At 36.3% G+C, this 15,349-nt stretch overlaps 1 protein-coding gene and 1 long non-coding RNA gene across 4 annotated transcripts in view; one reads left to right on the top strand and one right to left on the bottom strand.

Moving 5' to 3' along the window:
• The window catches only part of LOC147578576 (uncharacterized), a 71,248-nt gene that overhangs the window by 16,995 nt on the left and 38,904 nt on the right, over positions 1 to 15,349 (top strand). The gene's annotated exons all lie outside the window — the stretch shown is intronic.
• Positions 1 to 15,349, bottom strand: part of PPP1R1C (protein phosphatase 1 regulatory inhibitor subunit 1C) — a 124,564-nt gene that overhangs the window by 88,514 nt on the left and 20,701 nt on the right. The gene's annotated exons all lie outside the window — the stretch shown is intronic.

The following is a 15,349-nucleotide window of genomic DNA, read 5'->3' as shown; positions in this document are numbered from 1 at the left end:
ATTGGTTGGATGTCAAAGAATACACGAGAAGTGGCAGTTGTGAGGAAGTGCAAGGAAGTGTTAAATTTACTTTCTTATATGTTAAGTTTGATATACCTCTGGGACACCCAAAATAAGATGTCTAGACAATTTTTAAACATAGACATCTAAAAATCAGGCAATATTTTTGACTCAAGACACTGATTTGGAAGTCATTAGTATATGTTTGACAGTTTTCTAGTTTTAATAAATGCTCTAATATTTCTACAATGTAACGGGAGGAAAAGATACTGAGGTTGTAAAACTTAGAAGTTGGTAAGTCTCTGCCCCTCCCCTGCTCACACTTTGTCTCACTCTGTTCCTCAAAAATAAATGAATGTTAAAAAAAAAGAAAATAAATTAAAAAAAGAAGTTGGTAAAGTTCAATAAAATAGCTCTTTAAAGATCACTGTAACATTATGAAAAAAAGTAATAGACACCATTATTTTAACTAATATTTCAAGTTATTATCAATTGTGAAGAATGAAACATGAAAGAAATTAGAACTTCTCTCTTTCCTCGAGCTTCTTCTCTAAGCCCTGAACTTTTTCATTCAAATTCTTTTATTTCAGGATTTGTAATATTTACATTCTTTTTCAAAACATAGTTGTTTAACCTTAATGGTAAGAATATATAGATGCTTGCAAACATAACAGTTTCTTCATCCTGAATATTTTTTGTTTTAATTTCTCTTTGAGTTCGCTGGATATCATTATTGTTTTTTGTTTTGGTTTTTTTTTTTTCAGAAGACCTCAGAGAAGTTCAGAAAAACTCTTTCCTGAGTTCTTGCATGTTTGAGAATATCCATACTTTGATATACAAAGATAATTTGACTAGAGTAAATATGTTGAGTTACATTTTCCTTTAGAACTACATAAATGTTTCCCCTACCACCTTCTGTGAGAAGGAGCAATTTTTTTTATATGCCTGCACATCAGAAAAATCATTTACTATTGAATTGTAATAATGTAATACTAATGTTATTTTATCTTAGTCACACTACACAATCTTTTATTGGATCATCAAATTCCCTTTCAATCTTCAGTTATTTCTTCCATTATTACAATAAAAAATTTGCTGCTATAACTTTGGGTTTCTTATTTCATTGTCCTTTGGTGGAGAGAGGAAGTTGAGACCAATTGTCCTTAAATTGGATTGGATTGTCTTTGCCCTCTCTATCTTTTTTCTAATTGTTTCCATCTGTAATTTCCCTTTGCATGAATCCAAAGTATCTCAAGCTTTTCTTCCATATTGGAAATTCTATTCTTGGCTTGCCTATTATGTTTCATTTCTGTTGGTAAGGTATTCATCAATCCTATAGTGGTGTCATGCTGGCCTATAGTCTCCTTTTTATTTTATTCTCTTTTCTCCTCATCTGAAGTTTTAGCTATGGTACCATGATGTTCATGTTGTTAGTAAGTATTTTTGTATTAAGCATTGAGGAGTATATTTTCTCCTGTTCCTTGCATACTATGTTCTTCCATACTGGCTTCTTCATCTGTACTAGCAAGCTGCATTGTAGTGTTTATTTTTTTCTCTGTGTTATGTTTACAAAATTGCCATCCTATTTCTTTTTTATTTCATATGATAAACTATATATCATTAGTCTTGATAGAATTCCCACTTTATATTTGACTTATTTACCTTCTTGCCAACTTACAGTGGAGGACTGAGAATTTTTATGTAACTTTTAAATAACTTAAGGATTTAATAAGGGAGGAGTGGGGAGGTAGAACTCCATTGGTCTTGGCTCTGTTATTTCTTCAACATCTTATTAAATTCCCTACCTCAGGATTTACCCCACCAGTTAGTAATGTATGTTATTCATAAGGGTGATAACCTTATTCTTCCCATGATCTATGGAAGTGTGATTATGATGATCTCTAATGGATTTTCAAGCTTCTACTGAGACCTTGAGATTTTACAGTAGTGGATGACAACTTCCTACTCATCGGGGTTTTATTTTCTTCCCTGTGATTTTTATTGGATGCCCCAGAATAGAGGTCTTTCCAAATTGAAGTTTTTAAATAAAAATAAGGATGTATTATTGCACTTCTTATGGGGGTGGGGTTGAGGACAGAGGAGGAATGAGGAGCTACTCTGAGTTGAGATAGAATCATCTATTTCTTTTCTCAGCTGCCACGTTTTAAAATTCATGGCATGTGATTTTACTTTTTAACTCTTTTAGGTTCTGCTACTTTTTATCTTATTATTTTCTTGCTGGTTTTACTATTTAAAAAGAATATTTTAAAGAATTGAGAGGGTACAGAATGTAATGCAGCTTCATTAAACTTTCTTTACCCAGGTTTTTGAGTTATGCTCTCTTAATCTCTGATTCCCCGCACCCACCTTCCACCCCCCCCAAACCTAGCACAGTGGTTCAAAATACATTTTGAATTTCATTGAAAATGTAAATAGACTTGAGTGTAAAGACTGTATTAACCAAAAATTTTCATCTATTTGTTTTCTACAACGTATGGTGGGGACTTCTTTAAACTATTCATTTCATTTAAATAATAGCATAAATTAACTAAGCATTGGCTACTAATTCTGTTCAATATTTCTGAAGAAAACATACAGTTTAGGGGCACCTGGGTGACTCAGTGGGTTAAACATCTGACTTAGGCTCAAGTCATGGTCTCATAGTTCATGGCTTCCAGCTTCACCGCCCCACCTCCTGCTCTGCGCTGACAGCTCAGAGCCTGGAGCCTGCTTCAGGTGCTGTGTCTCTCTCTCACTCTCTGCCCCTTCCCCACTTGTGCCCATGGTCTCTCTCTCAAAAATAAATAAGCATTAAAAAAATACAGTTTAAAACAAGACTAGAAGAAACATCTACTCACAAGTTATTCATTGACAACCAACCCATTGTAGAGTCTGTCTTATCATCTAACCCTGATTGTAAACCGTATGAACTTAGGCTTTTCAACTGTGGTCTCTCCTTTTCTTGCTGTTTCTGACTGTCTCATTTACAGATAATTATTGATCACTTACAGTATTACAGTGAGTAGCTCTGATATCTAAAATGTTGGTCCCTTTTTGTAATAATCACTTTCTTTTTTTCTGGAAAGGGATAAATACTTTCTTGATACTTTGTAGAGTTTCCCAGATGCCCCTTTGTCTGACATTTTTCATCATTAGCTCCCTTCTGCCTAATTGTTCTTCTTTCTAGGAGAAGTTTAAAAAATGCAAAAAGAAATAGTTAATGACTGTTTTCCTGTATTAGAGATTCTAACATCTTTTCTTTCTTTTTCTTTCTTTCTTTCTTTCTTTCTTTCTTTCTTTCTTTCTTTCTTTCTTTCTTTCTTTTTCTTTCTTTCTTTCTTTCTCTTTCTTTCTTTCTTTCTTTCTTTCTTTCTTTCTTTCTTAGTCCTTAATTGTTTGGGGAAGTCTGGGAGCTGCCCATGGATTGGTGTTCCAGTCCCAGTCTTCCAGCTTCACCAGTTTTCAAGTCTCTGGCACCCCTGCTTCTGTTCCTGGGTGGGGCAGGTGGTCTCTTCTGACAGGCTACTTGGTTGGCTCCTTCAGGTATTCCCAGCACTCCTTTTATTTAATTGATAAGGTTAGATGACTTGAGTTTTAGTAATAAATTCTCACAGCTAGAAGAAACTTTTTAAGAGTCTACGCCCCAACTCCTCTTTAAATAATGGAGGGCGCTTTTCTACCACATCTCTGAGAGACAGTCATCTGGATTCTGCTTGAGTTACAGAAGATTCACTTCCATTCCAGCTCATATTTCCCATGGTGGAGACTTTGATTGTTATAATGTAATGCTTTATATTGCATTAAAATGTGTCCCTATAACCTCAGCCCATATGGTCTGCATCAAAATAATGTACTTTGCTTGGTCTATTATGTTATACATATTTTGGATTATTAGAAGGGCTCCCTTGACATTAAAAAAAATTTGGGGGGCACCTGGGTGACTCCATCGGTTAAACTTCCGACTTTGGCTCAGGTCATGATCTCCCGGATTGTGAGTTCAAGCCCTGCATTGGGTTCTGTGCTGACAGCTTGGAGCCTGCTTCAGATTCTGTGTCTCCCTCTCTCTCTCTGCCCTTCCCCCACTCACACTCTATCTCTCTCAAAAATAAATAAAACATTAAAAAAAGGTTTTTTTTAAATGTTTGTTTTCTCTGTTGAGGTCCACAGCTGGTTTCTATTGTGCTCTTTCCTTAAGACACTTGACTTTCACTAGTTGGAAAAGTCTGAGATTGTACTGATATTATTAGAAAAAATCTTTACTGCCACTCTCAAGGAATTGTCAAAATATACAGTTCTATTTTGTCTATGATGTAAATGTACTCAGGAGGCTATTTTTTAAAAATTCATTTCAAAAATATTTTGTGACTATAAGTTTTGGGGCGCCATTCAAGTTCAGGTATATCTCTCAGACAGATATATCCCAGAAAAATTTTAGAACAGAAACAATTAGAATGATAATTTTTCCATTTACAAAACTCTAAATTTGAAATACATTTGGAAAATTCAGATTTTTCAGTAACTAAATTATTTTAAAGTGGAAATATAATCAGCAAACATCGATTAACTCCCTACCAATCTCACCCTGTAAATCTGTCAATTGGAGTATACAGAGCACATCATAGTTGTTTGCATTAAAGAAAATTGTTATTTAAATTGGTAAATGCTGAAGGGATACAAAATGCAGTGGGTAAACCATAAAGACTTAGCTGGAAGACATGCGGTTGGTGACACTTATTCTGAAGCAGAGTAAAGAGTAAACATTTGAGTGGCATCTGGGTGGCTCAGTCAGTTAAGGGTCCGACTTCAGCTCAGGTCATGATCTCACAGTGCGTGAGCTCTAGCCCCACATCAGGCTCTGTGCTGACAGCTCAGGTTCCTGAGTTTGAGCCCCACATCGGGCTCTGCACTGAGAGTTCGCAGCCTGTTTCAGGTCCTCTGTCTCTCTCTGTCCCTCCCCCATGCTCGCTCTCTCACTCTCTCGCTCTCTCTCAAAAATAAACTTTTTTTTTTTAAAGTAAACATTTGAGCCCTGGAAAATCACCATTTCTTGGAGGTGGTCAGGACAAAGAACCACCTGTCAACAATACAGAGAAAGAGAAGTTATCCTGGTCATGAGAAAAAAGGAGGGCATGGAATCACAAAAGCCAAAGGTGGAGAGAATTTCAAGAAGGAAATTGTTAATAGTTTCAAAAGTAGCTGAGAGATTGAGAAAGAGAAGCACAGAGAAAAGTCAACTATGTTTGGATAAAATGATCTTAGATGATTTAGTGAAAGCCAAATGGAACTGGAATGAGTGATTAAAGAGAACCTAAAAGCAAGGACAGGCAGGCTAACCTTTGAAAAGTTGAGTCATAACTGGCCAGAGAGAAATCAGGCAAGAAAGGGTGGTATAGAAAGGGGTGGCCAAGATCGGACAAGAGTTTTCATCTTCTTAAGATATAGGCTCCTATTCGTGTTACAAGGCAGAAGAAAGGAAGAGGGTTAAGATGCCAGAGCCTGGGGGACTAAGAACTTTAATAAAAAGAGAGGAAAACAGTCTAAGAATAGGAGGAGAAACTACATGTTGAGAAGAGTTATGATTTCCTCTGAGGCTGTCAGGGGAAACATGCAAAATAGTGGTCAGGGTGGGAAAGACCTCAAGGGGCTACTTATTCGACTTTAGCTTTCTTCAAATGTCTACCTTTACCCTTAGATCCCTCATGGTCAAGAAACCTTCTGTGATTCTCAGAAAAAGAGCTAGGAAAGTACAGGTTGTATTGTCTTTTTGGGGTTCTTATACCCCGAATCTAGAATCTAATGGTTTTTATTATTTACGATATTACTTTTCTTTCCTCTAATTCTATGCAATCATAATGTGGAAATTAAAAAGTACAATCTATTTACCTCAGGTTTTCCTGTGAAGACTCATAGTATGAATATTTATGAATACATTAAAACGATTATCAATCAAATCAAAAATCAAAATAATGCTTCTTTTACTTAAATACCTATAGGGGATTGTAATCCTTTTCATCTTTCCTTCAGTTATCTGTAATCTCATGCTCTAAGCTGAGAACCAATGATATCGAATGAGTTTTCAGTATTAAATGTCAAACAGACATCTAATTTTTTTAAAACCAGTTTCAACATGCTCATATTTTGGGGGAACTGATTTCTTAATTTTTTTAATGTTTATTTATTTTTGAAAGAGAGACAGAGTGTGAGTGGGGGAGGGGCAGAGAGAGAGGGAGACACAGAATCTGAAGCAGGCTCCAGACTCCGAGCTGTCAGCACAGAGTCCGACGCGGGGCTTGAACCCACAAACTGCGAGATCATGACCTGAACTGAAGTCGGACGCCCAACCGACTGAGCTACCCAGGTGCCCCTTAGGGAACTGATTTCTGAAGCTTCTCAATTATTTAATATATCTGATACATTAAGTTGCTGTTACAGAGATGTATCTACATGTCATTGCCTACTTTGAAGAAAACTTCACCAAATTAGTTACTAAGCTTGGCTTCAGTTCAGGGATTTCTGTTTCTGTCTTGTTGATTTAATAAGGCTCTGGATATGATCCCCAGATCTTATTTCTATGCTGTCTTATGAGACTGAATGACATTCATAATTATTAAAAATTCTATGTTTAAGAGTACAGGGTTTACAGTCAGATCTGAGTTTGAATCCCACCTCTGCCACTGATTTGTCATATGGCATCTGCTACATTACTCAATTTCTCTGAACTAATTTCCTCATCCAAAAATGGGGAAAGCAGCTGTAAACAAACCCTGAAAGAGACACAACTCGTAAGTGTTTCAGAGCCGCACTAATGGGTTAATACCAAGAAGAGAGATACATATTTGACCAAACAAAGCACGGTGCCATTGAATAACATGGAGGCCCAGGGCAGAGGGTGGCTACTAACTGAAAAAAGATGTGTCTGGTGGTTGAAACAGCTGAAAGCAGTAGCAGCTGGGCCCAGTGAAGCAGTTAAAGTAATGAGAAGTGATACATATGTGATGCTTCACCCAAGGGATCCAAGAAAATATTTGATTAGGGAAAGCACTTTGCATGGGCTGGAGGACTCACATTAGCAGGTAATGGCACAAGGGAACTTTAGGAATTATTATAAAGAAATATCTGTAGCCATAGACTGGCAAAATGTAGAGAACTTCAAGCTGCATCTATGAAAATACAAACCTCTACTTTTTAAAAGAACCTCATTTTTAGGGGCACCTGGGTGGCTCAGTCGGTTAAGTATCCCCCTCTTGATTTCAGCTCAGGTCATGATCTCATGGTTCTTGGGATCAAACCCTGCATCGAGCTTGCACTGACAGTGCAGAACTTGCTTGAGATTCTCTCTCCCTTTCTCTATGCCCCTCTCCCTTCTCAAAATAAATAAACTTTAAAAAAAGAATCTCATTTTTAAATAGATTCTATCATTTGCCTTCATTTTTGAAGTTGGATTTTTGTGTATAAGTATGTGTATGTCATGACATAAATATGGTTATAACCATAATATATATAAAATATCAGCAATGTATGGGGCACCTGGGTTGCTCAGTTGATTAAGCATCTGACTTCTGCTCAGGTCATGATCTCACGGCTCTTAGGTTTGAGCCCTGCGTGGGGCTCTGTGCTGACAGCTCAGAGCCTGGAGCCTTTTTCAGATTCTGTGCCTCCCTCTCTCTCAGCTCCTCCCCCGCTTGTGCTCATTCTCTCTCGGTTTCTCAAAAATAAATGTTAAAAATTTTAAAAATATCAAGAATGTGTATGTTACATATACTATATGATTTTTTTTAATGTGTCATTATGTAGCTACATAACCATTACTTTTGCACTTATGATTAACTTTAATTTTAATACAAAATTATTTCCCTCCTCTGGGTTTCCCAATCTCCCCATTGGAACCCTGCTTTACTCTCTGAGCTTCCTTATTAAATGTCCATTCAGGCAGTCAAGGATTCAGGTGATAAATGGATTCATTTTCCTCAACGCCTCACAACTTAGTCTTTCACAATCCATTACTTTGCCATTGCCCGGTTTAGACCCTTACCACGAATTCCCAGACCTATTGGTCTCCCAGCTGACCCTCCTGCTATTCCTCATTCTGCACCATGTGCTGTAAGACTGACCTTCATTTGATTACAACATGCACTAGTTCATACAATGCCAGTAATGTCCACTTTGCAAGACAAATTCAGAACTACTCATTTTAGCTTCCACACATTGGCTCCCACATACCTAAATTCTCATTAGTCTCCTGTGTGGACCATCTGCTGCAGTCCAATTGACCTGAGCAGTCAACTTCACATGTTCTGCCTCTGAAAATTCCCACAAGACATGCCTGGAATGAAACTCCACCTATTCTATAAGAGCATAATGAGGGTTCTCACTCCTCTTATAAGCATATACTGTTGACATCATTCATTAAATAATGAATCATTGGTGCACCTGGGTGGCTCAGTCGGTTGGGCATCCAACTTTGTCTCAAGTCAGGATCTCGCGGTTTGTGAGTTCGAGCCCCACGTCAGGCTCTGTGCTGACAGCTCAGAGCCTGGATCCTGCTTCAGATTCTGTGTCTCTCTTTCTCTGCCCCAGCAAGACTTGAGACATTCTATCTCTCAAAGATAATTAAACATTAAAGAGTTTTTTTAATTAATGAATCATCTGTCTCACTGCACCTACTTTATACTGTTTCTCACTTCTATTATTTGTTCTAATTTCCATGTCATTTCCTAACACTAGTTTGTAAGCTCACAAATCAGATCCTTGCAATCTATTTTATCTAGCACACATAGCACAGAAACTGGTCTGTTACATTCTCAATATTTTTATTTTGGTTTAATTTAGATAGATCATTACAGCCAAAAGGCATACAGTGTGAAGTCATTTTTTTTATATTAGTGACCATTTTTTTTTCTTTAAATATTTAAGAACCTAGGATCCCAAAGACAAAAGTTGAGAGATAGCAATAGAAATGTTTATTATTGATTAATCTAAATGGATATAAAGTCTTAAAAAACTTGAACTATAACCATGTTCTTTTCGCTGACATTAACTCAGAGTAACAGCCTTTCATCAATATAAACAGTACATAATTTTAAAGTACAAAACAAAAGAGCATGATTTTTCTTTTTGTTGACTTATCCCAGAAATCTAGAACTTAAGCATCACACATCTATTTTGAGACTACAGAGGGTTTGCAGTATGTTAGTTTTAATGACAACAATGCATTTGGTAGTAAAAAATGTGGGTGAATGACTGTATTTTGCCAAATATAGCACAGGTCATACATTTTAGCTTATTTCTCTGATATGACGAACACAATTCCACAGAAACTTCATACTGGAGATAAGGACTTAGTGACTAGACTCCTTCTCCCACTAGTTCTCACTGGAATGTGTGTATCAAAAGAATGCATCACTTTACCACTGCATCTTCAAATACCTAGAACATGTAGTCAATGCTGAAAGTCTATTAATTTGTTGAATAAATGAATGAATGAAAAATTATTTCAATTTAATTCTGGACGTCTTTAAATGTTAACATTCTAATGTGCAAGCAGGGCTGGAGTCCATGAAGAATAAATAAGATGAAAAAGACAGAACTGGTTTTCAGTAGTTTACAATCAAATTGAATTAACTGAGGTCTGTTCTAGAGTCATGAGATTTGAGCAATTGTAAGTACCCCTATCCAATCTTATTCTGACATCACTAATTTTTCATTTGTATGGAAACCTAAAGCTGTATGGGCAAGAACAGTGAACAAGGAGAAAGTAGTATGAATTTTGTAATAAGTAGGATAAAAAGTGAAATGAAAAATCTATTTTGATAATATTGAATTTAGCATTATGAAAAGGTAACTGGATAATGGTTTATTTTTTTAAATTTTTTTTTTTTTCAACGTTTTTATTTATTTATGGGACAGACAGAGACAGAGCATGAACGGGGGAGGGGCAGAGAGAGAGGGAGACACAGAATCAGAAACAGGCTCCAGGCTCCGAGCCATCAGCCCAGAGCCTGATGCGGGGCTCGAACTCACAGACCGCGAGATCGTGACCTGGCTGAAGTCGGACGCTTAACCGACTGCGCCACCCAGGCGCCCCTGGATAATGGTTTAAAGACTCAAAATGTGTAGCTCTGTCGAAGATTAAAGAATACTTTGCAACAGCTCTGAGAGTTCTTTTAAAGAATTTCTACCATGGCATATTTACTTCACATTATGTAACCTTCATTTGTGTTTTTGTACTAAATTTTTTTCTCTCCACCTATAGCTAAGCACGACATTCACTAAGAAGAACTCCAATGAGGGGCACCTGGGTGGCTCAGTTGGTTAGGTTTCCAACTTTAGCTCAGGTCATGACCTCTCAGTTTGTGAGTTCAAGCCCCGCATCAGGCTCTGTGCTGTCAGCTGAGAGCCTGGAGCCTGTTCCAGATTCTGTCTCCCTTTCTCTCTGCCCCTCCCCCACTCACACTCTGTCTCTGTCTCTCTCAAAAATAGATAAACATTGAGAAAATTAAAACAAAAACTCCAATGAAGCAGTAAGCAACCTCCATTTTAAAGATCTACCTTAGCCTTCTGGAAACCTCCTCCTAGGTCCCCATAGTTTTCTTTTCTTTTCTTTATTTTTTTCCTCTATTGCCTTTTTTCATTTTCCCCCTAGCTTTATTGAGGTATAATTGGCAAGTAATATTTCTTTGCTCCCATACCCCCTCTCCTGAATATGAGTGATCACATGAGCATACACACACATGCACACACAGGCGTGAACATGTTTGATTTGCACAACGATTTTGCTTTCTCTCCTGTCTTTGGTTATACCTCAAATCTGCTCTGTTGAACAAACTTCCAGTATCACCCTCACACTTGCCTAGCATCGAAACCCTAGCTGTACCATGATTTGGACTTAGCCTTGATTCTGAAAGCCTTCCCTGGTCTCATCTCATCAAGGAAAATAAATAAGACACACCTTCATTTTATATACAAGCAAACCAAATTCCTGGAAAAGTTTATTAACCTGCTAAGTACCATAACAAATTGGAAGCGGACCTAGACTAGAACTCTATTAACTGTATTATGCACAAAATGTAAATTATTAACTCTAAAATGTGTTGACATATCTTGGTTACATATATGTCCTTCCAGAAATGTAGCTTTTTTTCTTAATTTGTATATAAATAAATTCATATGAAATAAATAAACAAATGACCTAAAAGTAGAGTTGATCCACTTGGAGTGCTCACTGCTAGTGGAAACTTACAAAACCTGTTGGCCTGCCAAGTATTTGGCAAAGACTTCAAAGATGGCTGAACCTCTGCAAAGATGGATAAACTGTATACAGTCATGTATTTATGATGACAAAGAAAGATTCCTTTTGGATCATGGATGAAAGTGAGATTAAAACTTTAGTTCTATAATTGGAAATTTGGCTATGAATCACAGAAATTTAATATTTTAGGACCTGGCGTATAAAATGACACAAAAATTAAACAGATGTCTAACCACTTTTAAGCAGTTAATAGACGGATAAGTGCAATTGACCATATAATCAGGTACCTAGACTCAGTGTTAGTTATCAGAAACAGAGACAAAATTAGATAGTCTGACTAAATGATGGTTTAAAGAAGCTGGAATGTTAACATGTTTTATCTATGAAGAATAGGAATCAGTTTCTCTTTCAAATATTTTATGTATATAATTATTTCTTTTAAAATGCCAAATTAATCAAATTTTATGTTTAAAAAAGGAAACAAACATTTCATTAAGAAACTACATGTGCCAGTCACTATTATCTCATTTAATCTTCATGTAATAGTCACATGAGATGAATAACCCTGTACTGCTTTCCAGAAGAAGAAACTGTGTTTCAAAAAAATTATGTTACTTTTGTAACATAACTACTTAACTACTCAGTGGTAAAACTGCGATGCAAACCTACAACCATCTTACTCCAAAACCCTTATGCTTTGCCCTACTACTTTCAAAGATAAAGTTATCACAAAATATTTTGTAAGTTTTCTTTGATTGCAAACCATCAATAATTACAATAACAGCACTTTAAAAAGTGAACATAATCCTTTGATTATGTTCTTTGAATGCATTGATTCTGTTCCCCTTTAGCAATGTGCCTTTACCAAAGGTATAAGCAGTGACTTGGAGGGGTCTCTCCTATATCTTATCAGGGATATCACATATACTCCGCTCACATTAAATATAATTTGCTTATAACTACATTCTTTGAGTGCAGATAACTAGCTGATATTACACTTTATAGAAATTTACTCAAATACATTGATTTATATTGAAATATTTTAAAGGGTGCCTGGGTGGCGCATTCAGTTAAACAACCAACTCGTGATTTCGGCTCAGGTCATGATCTCATGGTTTGTGAGTTTGAGCTCCATGTTGGGCTCTGTACTAGTGCAGAGCCTGCTTGGGATTCTCTCCCTCCCTCTCTCTCTGCCCCTCCCCAGCTCATACCCCCCCCCTTTTCTCAAAATAAATAAATAAACTTTAAGAAAATAAGAAATATTTTAAAATACACTAAATCCATTTAAAAATTTTAGGCCCTACATTTTTCAAGATCGGTAGAACTCCGTCTCCAGGCATTATACCTTTATTGACTAATGGGGAAAAGCCAGCACTGAGAAAATAAAGACAAACTGCCTTACCAAACTTACTTGCTTAGTGGAAGTAAGGACGAGAACCCCTGTTGTCTAGTTTTATTTTACCATCATATGCCTCAATATGTCATTATTCTCAAAAGCATAGAATTCTGTACAAGGCATTATATATAAGACATAAAATAAATGGTCTCTCCTATGATGCCCAAGCTTTGAGCAGAATTTCAATTGAATATTTAATGGCATTTGGATTTTAAAAGAAATGTAATTAAGGTATTACTAGTATAGGTATTTTCTAAAATCATACACAGTCATAGGATGATGGAATATAATGAGCAATCAGTTATATCATATGCTAAAATATCTGTATAGGTGATAAATATCTGTGTGGATGTGTGTATATATACAATGATAATATAAAATTATTAAATTTCAATACAGGGAAAGTTAGAAGATGTCATCTCATCAATCTCTTCAATAGAAACAGAAAATGACACTCAAAGGCATGAGGTGATTAACCCTTTAATGGCCAACTTGAAATTAAATCCAGATTTCCTGAATCCTAGTGTACAAGTCACTGGTTTTGCTTTTGTTTTTAATTGTTCCCATGCTGCTGCTGCATAAGTAAGGTAACAAAAAGCAAACAATTTCTGTAGATAAAACATGATAATATAGGCAAGGAAATTTGTACTCTACACCCTCATTCGATTTTTTAATTTTTAAATGTTTATTTTAAATACAGTGTGTGCATGTGCATGTGTGTGTGGATGTGTGGCAATGGGGGGAGGGGCAGAGGGAGAAGAAGAAAGAGAGAATCCCAAGTAGGCTTCATGCTGTCAGCACAGAGCCCAACACGGGGCTCAGTCTCACAAACCTCGAGATCACGACCTGAGCCCAAATCAAGTATCAGACACTTAATCGGCTGAGCAACCCAGGCACCCCCAACCCAGGCACCTCATTTTAAAGACTAATATGATGAGTGCTCTGAAAATCATTAACAAGCAGTGAGACAAGCCAAGTTAACCAGTTCAGATCCTGATATGTCAGTGTTTCTTCAGCCCATCGTTTTTACTTTGATCATTGCACACGACTTTAAGCTTCTTGCTTTTTTGTAATACCTCAAATATTTCAATACTGGCTTATGTGTAAGGTTGGATTTCAGTTTCTTTGTATTTCACTCATAATGTACATGGCCTCACATGCATGTTTTGGCACATCTGCCTTTCAAGAGTAAACTGCTTAAAACTCAAGGCCACTGTTAACAAAAGTAAAGATAAAACAGAAAAGATGTCAGGAAAGTTTAAAGACAATGTTGAAGTTAGTCCATGCGGTTTTATTCAAAATTGTAACCACATTCAACAATAACATATATCCTTCAATCTTGAGAACCTTCAATCTGTCACCATCAGATATAGACAAACTGGCTGAAGTATCACTTTTTTTTTTTTAAGTCTTCTTGTTCTGTTCATGCTATAGACGATTTGTGAAGATCTGATTAACTTGAAGTCCACTTTTAGTCTCTCTCACCTAATCCTTTTTTTCTAAGAAATTACAAGACCGTATTTTTAAAGAATCTTGGGAAGGTTCCAGTGAAGATCAAAGTAAATGTCTTTGATCTTTCATAACCACAGCCTTACTTTCAAATACCATTGTTTTTGTTTTGTTCGGTGAAATCCTAGGCAGTAATAACAGATATTAGTCCAAATTCTCTTTCAATGATTTTTGAGATACCAGCTCCTTAATTTCAACCAGTATTCTTTGGGGACACTTCATCCCCCCAATTCCTAAAATCACCATTAAACCCAGCCAACAAGTGCCATGACTAGATTGACAGGATTTCCAGTTGAGGAAAGTGAAGTGCACATATTCTTTGCTTCAACAATCTAAAGTATTAATGTTTTATTCTTATTGCTATTGATTCTAATACTGTGATGACATGCCATTTTTATTCATTTTTATTTTCAAAACAACTCTGTAAGGTAGATATTATTAATTTATATTTTATATGTGAGCAAATTGAAGTTCAGAGAGGATGGGTGACTTACTTTAAAGCCACAGAATGAGTAAATGACAGAGCTGGGATTCAGATCTAGGCCTTTCTGCTTCCAGACCTTACATCTTTTGATTATACCATGCTTCTAGACTTATAATTTTTCTAAGATTGAGATGAAATGGACTGAGAACAACAGAATGACAAAGTATATAGTGTAGTCAGGCATTTATTTGAGACTTGAAAATGATAGAATAAATAACACAAATGATAGAAAATATGTGTGTTTATATGGACTATAACAAATGCCCATAGTTACAGATTGAAATAATTTGCTGCTTCTGACTGCCCAAAATCCTTAAAACTTCCAAGATCCATACTTAGATAACTTGTTCAGTCACACATACTCATTTTGTTAAATGTTGAAAATGAGAAGGACATAAAACTCATCAAAGAAGAATAGAAAATGTTGTTCTAATCGGGACTTTGAATTTAAGTAGATGTGTTGAACTGAGGTCATACACTTTGGGATAAGTTATTCCTTGGAGCCTGTGCATATGGAACAGCTGTCAGAGGCAGGATAATAGCCATGCTCTAGATAGTCTGGCAGCATATTAGTGACTCAGCACATAAGTAGATGTGAGTAGTTAATGTTAATTGCTTGACTGGCGATGTATGTGTCTAATTGGAGTTTTTTAATGATTAAGAGCAATAATTGTTTTTCAGGTAGTTATACTGAGCCTATAGTAGATGTATT

This window comes from Puma concolor, chromosome C1 (genome assembly GCF_028749965.1).
Source record: "Puma concolor isolate L17-30 chromosome C1, mPumCon1.1.hap2, whole genome shotgun sequence".
Lineage (NCBI taxonomy): Eukaryota > Metazoa > Chordata > Mammalia > Carnivora > Felidae > Puma > Puma concolor.
The sequence above is the reverse complement of the archived record's forward strand: the minus strand, read 5'-3'. Positions and strand labels throughout refer to the sequence as shown.